The following is a 9,398-nucleotide window of genomic DNA, read 5'->3' on the forward strand; positions in this document are numbered from 1 at the left end:
AATCATAAAAATGGCAATATCTGGTGTCCTTAAAGTAAGGACAACTATTGTTTGTGGGTTTTATGTTTATGGAATTTTTAACATTTCAATGGAGTAAAACAGAGTTGATTAGTTTTTATCACCTTGACATTTACTTTCAATCAATAGAGGACCATGGGGCTATTATTCAGTTTAGAGTCATTTAAGTCATTTAAATTAGATTTCAACCAATATCTTGGAGGTATGATATAAAAATGTCAGCCACGGGGTAGAATTCAAAAATAAAGTTATTGTGACCTCACTTGAATACACACAATTTCATAATATGTGTTTTGGAGCTTTCATTTAATTCCTTTTGAATTTCATTTTGAGTTAGAAAGGAAAATAACAAGTTTCCTCAGGATTTCAAAAATTGAGTAGGATTTTAACTCTTACCAAAATTTAAAAGCCAAAGTAGGTGAAAGAGGTGGCATGGGGGAAAAAAAACCTAAATTGTGAGAACACAGAATTTAAGAATTTTGACCAAACTGTTGTTGCTCTGTGAAATTTTCTGAAATCTCCTCCTCTTCTGAATAGTACTCAGAAGACAAACAAGAGGATCAATTTGGTAAATCCTTTTCTCTGGTGTGTTCATTGTGAAGATAGGTGATCCCAAAGGTTAATTGTAGTTTTTTGATTCTCTGATTCTAATTGAAGTTTGCATATATATGAGCACATAAAATTTTATAACTCCTATTTGCAGCCGTTGTCCTAGTTTTGAACTTGGACCTTTTCTAAAAATGTGCGGGAGGAGGTGAGTCATAACATATGTTCCAAGAAATTTGATTTTAAATATAATTAGCATGAAGATGATATATTTTTTATATGCGGGATTAGGTTCACCTTTATACATTTATGAACATTAATTTTATTTGTATTGTGTTATTGATTTACTAGAAAGGTAATTATGATTACTGTGAAATTGTTCAGTGGTATAAACACCTCTCATGTTAGGTTTTTTGAGATGAAATAGTTTGTGAGTGGGTACATACACAAACACTACAAATACATGGATAAAAAACAATAGTCATATTGGGAAAACCTATCTAAATGCCCATTAGTCAATTAATTGTAGATGGACATAAGGTGCGAAACAATGCCCCACATTAGTATTCTTAGTATTCTTTTTAGCTTTGTACCTCCAAGTCTGCATATTTAACTCAAGACAATTTTGGATAATAAATAGATTCTCTTTCTGAGAAAGTTAGGCTTATAGATAGATAACATTTTTCATTGTGTTTTAAAATCTGAAGAATCACATATTTATTTTATGTAAAAAGTAACTTACTAGAAGAAATAATTTTAGACATGTTCTCAACTATAAAAGAATTTCACAGTCCTTTAAGTATTTTTTAAACATTTTTAATTAATTCACATTCAATAGTTAAAAATTATAAGAAAGGAAGCAAATTTAGTCTCATGACAAACATGGTTTGGGAATTTAAATGAGAAAAAAAAATATTTTGCACAGCTAACCTTGTAACACATACATTTTCTCATAAAGAATATTTATAATTTCAAGGTTACACAAAATGGAACTACTAAAGCAAACCACTAATACATAAAGTGTTTTGCCCCTACTATATAGATCTGAACAGAAATTTAACTAGGTGGTAACAAACTACAGATTAGTAGTGTGTAAATTTTATTCACCTTCCTTATTTATTTGGACAAAGGTTAATAGCTAAATTAGTACATTGCATTGTCAAAAGCTCTCAGGTTCTCAAATTCTCTTCCTTTCATGATCACTAACTTTAAACATCTGGTTTCTGATTTCAATCTTAGATTTCACCAAGATGAAATTAAAGATATTGGAGACTTTCATACTCAATTTCCATAGGATTTCACAACAGAAGAGCAAGAAGGAGGAAGGATCAACACAATGTTATCTCTGGCTATATCAGTGAGTAATGGAAGTTCATACTTCTTGAAACATTCTTACACTTTGTTTATACACCACCATATTTCCTGGATGTCTCCTAACTCACTCACTACTCCTTCTCAGAGTTTTAATTTCACCAATTATGCCGACAACCAAGAGCAACTTTCTCCCAGTTGTGGTTCTTGATTCTGGGTGAACGTTAAGGATTAGGTTCATCCCAGGTAAAGAAGCTCCGTTAGGGGAAAGAGAAGAGGAAAACTTTCAGTGGTCACTTGGGGCTAGCATTAAAAAAAAAAAAAATCAGAGACTTAGAGATGTCAGATGATCAGCTGGCTTTACATAAGCACTTTTACCGAGTTATGGGTTTACACACAGGAGGCTGGGGGGCTAGGCTGTGAGCTTCTTAAAGCCATAGTGATATATCCTTCAGTTTCCCAGTGCTTATGAAGTAAAGACCAACAAGGGAGGGAGCCTGTCTCCAACATGCAGTCAGTCTCCAGCACTTCCCAGACTAGGAATGATATAGTGTGAGAGGGTAGAGAGATAAGAAGACATGGACTTATTGTAGACTTTCAAGGTAAAGAAACTGAACATCAGCTAGGTTCCCAACCAAAACCCCAGGTGTTTCGGCAAGAAAAATAAGGTTGAACCAGAGTTAGGCTGAGACTTACTATGAATCCAACCCCATCCTGACTAAGGTCAATCTGTTTTGGATTGAGGTGTCTGACATCATTCTATCTTCCTAACAAAGGAAAGAAAGAAAGAGAGAAAGATAGGGAGAAGGAAAGAAAGGAAAGAGCGAGAGAGAAAGAAGGAAAGAAAGAAGAAAAGAAAGATGGAAACAAAGAAAGAAAGGAAAGGAAGAAAGGAGTCTCTTCTTTGGAAGTAGAGAGCATCACCTAGAGGCTGTTTGCTTCTTTTTCTCTAGCTATGGCAAGAAGCCCAAAAATATGACTAATAGTCAATAGAAGAAAAAAAAAACCTGATACACAGATGATGTCGGTATTAGAGTTACCTGGCAAGAATTTTAAGATAACTATGATTAAAACATTAAAGAAAATAGAAAAGAAAAGGGATAGAAACATGAAATGATGGTAAATTTCAGCAGGCAGTTGGAACCTATATTAAAGAATAAAATGGAAATTCTAGATTTGAAAAATAAAATATATAAAATTTTGAATTTGACAATTTACAGAACAGATTGGCTACATCACAAAACAAGTTTAGTGAACTAGAAAACATGTAAATAGAAAAATGCTTAAAATGAAAAGCATAGAGGAGACAAAAAGAAAAAAAATGAGTTAAATAGGAAAGAAAACTTGGGACATACTCAAAAATTCTAAGAAACATCTTTCCTAGAGCTACAGAAAGGGAAGAAACATGTTGATTAATTTACCTTTGGTCCTATTATGTTTCAGGATCCTGTGAAAAGTCATAGTGGAATTGCCCCCTGTGCAGGCATTATACTACTAAAAATAAGTAGGGTTATACCAATATTGACAAAAATGCCTGAGCAAGAAAGCAAAATTCATGTTTTTCTGTTAGAAAGATGTATCCATCTAGCAGGTTAAAGGTCTACTTGTCAATTAAATGGGTCATCCTAAGATTATCTTAGGCTCTAAATCCTTATAGAGTGTATTCTCAAGGCTGTGTAGGATTGAAAAATACTAAGAAATAAGGGAACACATTTTTCTTCTCTTTATTCAACGAAAGTCACCTTGGAAATGTAAAGATCATTTTTAGTGTAAAGAATGGGGTCACTTTTAGAGTGATAAACGATGTTGAATGATCCTGATTTATAGAAATGGCAGTCAAGAATAGACAATATTGCCACGATCCAAGCCTCTCATGTATAAATCGGTATTCTGGGGAAGCAAAGAGCTTGGAGAAGGGAACATAAGTAAATTATGTACTTTCAAGATCTACTTGGTATTAGTAGCTGTAGTTTGTAAAATTCTATTGCTGCCCATTGAAATTTCAAGCAGTCTTGTTGATGGTGTGATTCAATTATAAATGAGAAACTTAATTTTGTTTGCTTCAGTAAATATTGCATCTTTCTTAAATCAAATAATAAATTATTAATTTCTTCCTGCCTGAAGCCCCTGTAATACTTAGTAAGAAAATCCTAATTCTACCTACATATACGAGAGCCTTATGACTCCACAAAATCATGTGTCTGGTGAGAGGCAATAATAATCACAGAAAAACAACAGTGACAACAAAAACAGTAATCATGGTGCCTCAAACAAGTACTAGAATGTTTATGAGAGGCCTTTTGCTTATTTTTTTTAGTAAGAGCATCTGACAGTAAAACCACCAAAATACCAAAGAAAAGATGCTGCATGAACTTTAGACAGTGGTTGCCAGAGGGACAATTAGGAAATAAAAAGAACTTAACATGGAAATACCCCCAGTTTTATCTACCGCAGAGCTCCTGAATCACAAGTTTCATTTAAAGGAGAATGGGGCAATTAAATATCATATTTATATTTGGCATTTGCTGTGAGAGTACAGTTCAATATAGGTTGTAATCATGTAAACATGTTTACTTCTCAGCAAGACAGTATTGTTGATTTAAATACCTGGTCTTTTCCATTGTGCCTAATAGTGAGTGGGCAGCAATTTTTTCTGAAAAAATGGGGTCTATATGATACTAATTACTAGTGAAAGAATGATGGTTGGGTGTTTATTACATACCAGTAATAAATCATTATAGCAAAGTGCCAATCCTCACTTAAAAACAGAAAAGGTTGTATATATAATGAATGGATCAGAGAGAAGTTCAGCAGGAATACACAATAAAGGCAGTGGAAAAATTTTGTTAAAGACATTCACTAAATTAGTTCTTTTCACTATATAATTTTATAATTAAATTTATAAATTTATAATTTTCATTTAAGTTTTGTTTAAAACTTTAAACAGATAGCAGCTTGTTTAAAATTCTAATGTAAAATAAAGTTAAACTCTTCTAGTTAGAGGGTGGGCTATTCTTTGGAAAAGAAAACCCTCATCTGGCAAACAGAGGGGCTAAAAAATAAAATATCCACTTTCATGTAAGGACTGAAAAGGTACCAGGGAAGAAATAAGAAAACTCTAAGCAACCAGCAAGGTGATCCAGTTGTGAAATTTGTTGTATGTCAGTCAAAGAATTCCCTTTTTTGTACTTCATTCAATACCTTTGGGACCTGTAAAATGTTTAGAACTAAAAGATCTGCATCATATCATTTATTTCTCCAAAAACTTTCAACAGCTCCCTGTTATCTGCAGAACAAAGTCCAAGTGCCCCAGCCTAATACTGTGGACTCCTTTAATCTCGTTTAAAATAACATTTTCAGCATAATTTCTGATTATATTTTTCCATGTGCTTCATTCTCTTCATTCTGAAATACCGCATCATGCTTTGTTTCCAGATATGCTTCTCCTAAATCTAACCCATTCTGGTTGGGAAAAAAAAATCCCCTTCTCATTTGAGGCTTCAAATATTATCATGTTTGTAAAACTCTCCTTGATGCCTACAAACTCAATATTGAGTGTTTTTCTAGTCAAAGAAATCCTCATATACACATAATTTCAGAACATCTTTCTTTAACAGAAAGTTATTTATAATTTCCGCTCCTATTTGTTTTAAGAAATATAAAGGCAGGTTCTTAGTCACATTCATTTTGTATTCCTGGTAGCATCTTATACTGGGGTTTTCTCTGTAACAGGCATTTGCTAAAAAAGTGTTGAATCATCAAATAAATGAAAAAAATTTCTGATTTTATTTAGTTGTTGGGGTGAATAGGGACTGTTGCAGGTCTATTGTAAACTATTTTATTTTCTGGATTATAAATGCCTTAAATCACTTTTCTGCAAAAATCAGATCTCCAGTTATGGAGAAGTGGTAAAAGTATCGTGTGTGTGTGTGTGTGAGAGAGAGAGAGAGAGAGAGAGAAATGGCATAACATACATTCTGAGATATTCTCATTTTGGGAAAATGTTTCCAGGTGGTCTTTCTACGGCCATTAGTAACAACATTGTAATTCTCTTTTATACTTTTTGCCTTCTCCCCAGTCATTCTTTTCTCCCATATTTTCCCTTCCTTACATAATAAAATCAATTCCAGAAATGCACAATAGAGGAGGTTTTTGACAACAGGTGGCAGCCTACTTTGAAAATCTACTATAACGATTTGTGGCTACTTTGATAAATTTAGGAAATTTAGAATTTCCATTGACTCCTGAAGTACACATTGCATTCAGTTTGTAGAATTTCTGACTTTGGTTGGATCAGAAGAATAGAGTTTGATGATTTTTCATTGTGCTTTTATCCTGAAGACTTTAAAAAGAGGAAAAGTTATCATAAGTAAACCTGGTCTGGAAAGATATCCAAAATAATTTTTCTCTTTCAAGAGTGACAGATATTTCAGATAAACACACAGCCTTTGAAGTGCTTATCTAAACCAAGCAGAAAGCCCTACTCTTGGTCCAACTCATCACTTTCTGATTGTAGTAAGATAGAGGAGCTTGGATGTTTAAGGGGCTGGAGCAGAGGGTGAACAAGAATGTAATCTAAATCATTTTATTTGGACCCCTAGTCTGTTCTTTTTATTTGTTAGTGTGATGTGTGAGCAAGCCTTATACCTGGACTTTTAGATGAATCCTTTGGGATTTTTTCCCCAATATTAGGTCCTATATTACATGATTTTCATGTATTTAATTTTGAAAAGAAATAATTCTCCATCACTGAAACAGCTAGCTCAGAATTCGCTCTAAGGGCTCCTGAGAATGTAAAATTTAAGTTTGAAGAAAACCACTCTAAAATTTATTGTGAGCGTTACCAGTGGCAGGCACAGTAATGAATATGTCATATATATATAGACTCTTATTTAATTTTGGGAGAAGGGATAAGGTGAAGTACTAGAGTTAGCACTACCTTACAGGTGAAAATTATTTATATTAAGTAACTTAAGAAAAACACTCAAATGGAAGTACTTAGTATAGACTCAAATCAGAATTCATACCCATGCCTGTGAGACTTTAATCGGTGAGACAGACAGAGGTTCATGATTCTTTCACATTAAAATTTGTCTCTGATATTTGAAAATTATCAAGACATCTATAAGGACCCCAAAGTAAACATTTAAAGCTTTGTGAAAACCCTGATTCCATTTTCCAAATTCATGAATATGTCATTAAACTATTTTAAGGAAAATCAAGTGACTGAATGGCTCTTTACTATTGTATATTTTGCATTTTCCTTAGAAGATATATTAAAAATCAAGATATCATCAGAAATCAGTAAATCAAATCACAGTCATTTATCCCACATCCCTTTCAAGTATTTATATGTGGAAGACATTCGATGGTGAATAATTCCTACATGTTGATTTTAGTCCAGATAACCCAGCCACACCTATAGACAGACTCTGACTCACAGAATGGTAAGACAATAGTGGTTGCTCTTTCAGATGCCAAGTTTGTGGTAATTTTTACACAGCAAAGAAAGCTAATATACCTGCTACACCCTTCTCTTATGGATTTACTTAATTTGCTGCCTATCCAGGTTTTTTTCTTGCAGCAATGATGTAAGCTTATTTTTTAGCTCTAAACCTGACCTGCCCAAACTAAAACCAAAAATGCTTTGTGTCTTTTATTTATCTTTCAATGAATGTTCTTTTAAACTTGTTTACATTTGTTATACATCTTAAGCGTATGGGTGTAATATAATAGCCTTTTTATATACTTGTCTGCTAATATTATCTTTTTATTCTATTTCTGTTTCTATTGCTTGACTTTTTTTTTCTTGTTATGAGATATATTTTCTTCTTCATGTATCTAGTAAAGTTTTGAGAAGTCTGAAATTTAAAATTTCATTCTTCCATATACTGAATTTTCTGTTTTTTTCAAAACTGTTGGACTTTTTTCCCGTAAGCAGTTATTTAAAGACAAGTAGGTTTCTTTCAAGACTTATGCTCTTAGAAGGCATATGTAATGTAGCCTTTATTCAAGTGCTAATTTCTCCCCACTTCTGATGTGGTCTCAACCAAGTGGCTTGTGTATTCATAGAGGTATCCCCACTGTCGCTATAGGAAACAAGAATAATTTTAGCCCTGAGTAAATTTTGAGAATTTCTTTATATTACAGTTCCCCAGAAATTTTCCTTTTCGGGACAGTTTTTCTTTGAACACCCTGTGGGTTTGCAGCCTACACAGAAACAGATCAATATTCAATCGAAGAGTCAAGGGCTCTTGGCATGTGTGGCTCTTTCCTGCTGGCATTTTTTGTTTGTTTCTTTGTTGGCTTTTTTTTGTTTTTTTGCGGTACGCAGGCCTCTCACTGTTGTGGCCTCTCCCATTGTGGAGCACAGGCTCCGGACGTGCAGGCTCAGTGGCCATGGCTCGCGGGCCCAGCCGCTCTGCGGCATGTGGTATCTTTCTGGACCGGGGCACGAACCCGTGTCCCCTGCATCAGCAGGTGGACTCTCAACCACCGCACCACCAGGGAAGCCCTCCTGCTGGCATTTTGTCCTGCAAATTCTAGCCATCTTGAAATACAGAAAATCTTGAAAACAGCAATAAAAAACCGAAACAAACAATTAATCACTTATAAGAGAACACTAATTAACAGTGAACTTCTCAAGGGAAATCAGGGAGGCCAGAAGGCAGTAGGGTAACATTCAAATTGCTCAAAGATAAAATTGGTCAACCAAGAATTCTACATCCAGCAAAGCTATCTTTCAAAATTGGGTATGCAATGAAGTTATTTCCAGATAAATAAAAAACTGGGAGAATTTTTGCTAGTGTAGACACCTTATAAGGAATAATAAAGGAAGTTTTTCAGGTTGAAAGCAAGTGATCTCAGATGATAATTCAAATCTACACAATAAACACCAGAAAAGGTAATTAGTTAATTATAAAAGACAGTATAATATATATTTCTTCTCATTTCTTCTGTTCACTGACTTAGAATACAGGTGTATACAACAATATGTATATAATATTGTTGAGCATATAACATATACTTATATTTGCCAATAACAGCATCAAAAGACACTATCAAGAAACTCAAAGTACAACCTGAAGAATAGAACATATTTGCAAAACACAATCTCCTAAGGGTCTAGTTTCCAGAGTATTTAAATAACACTTATAATTCAATTACAATAAGGCTAATATCATAATTTAAAAACTGGGAAAATATATGAATTGAAAGTTCTCTAAAGATATACAAATGGCACTAAGCTCAATGAAAGATTCTCAACATCACTAATCATAAGTGAAATGTAAATAAAAGCCACAATGAGATACCACTTCACATCCACTAGGATGGCGCTTCCATCAAAATCCCAGCAAGTTATGTGTGGATATCAATAAACTGATTCTAAAGTTTATGTGGAGAACCAAAAGACCCAAAATAGCAAAGACAATATTGAAGGAGAAAAAAGTTGGAAGACTAAGAGTGCCTGACTTTTTAAGACTTACTATAAAGTTACAGTAATCAAGACAGTGTGGTATTGG

The 9,398-nt window shown here is 33.7% G+C and overlaps 1 long non-coding RNA gene across 1 annotated transcript in view; it reads left to right on the plus strand.

Annotated features, from left to right (window-relative positions):
* LOC307190198 overlaps positions 1-1,937 on the plus strand; it is a 129,072-nt gene extending 127,135 nt beyond the window's left edge. Inside the window, exon 3 of the long non-coding RNA XR_013829437.1 lies at positions 1,804-1,937. This is a non-coding gene — a long non-coding RNA (uncharacterized lncRNA). The remainder of the gene's footprint in view (positions 1-1,803) is intronic.
* Positions 1,938-9,398: the final 7,461 nt, after the last annotated feature.

The sequence above is a fragment of the Stenella coeruleoalba genome (assembly GCF_951394435.1).
Source record: "Stenella coeruleoalba genome assembly, chromosome: 8".
Classification (NCBI taxonomy): Eukaryota; Metazoa; Chordata; class Mammalia; order Artiodactyla; family Delphinidae; genus Stenella; species Stenella coeruleoalba.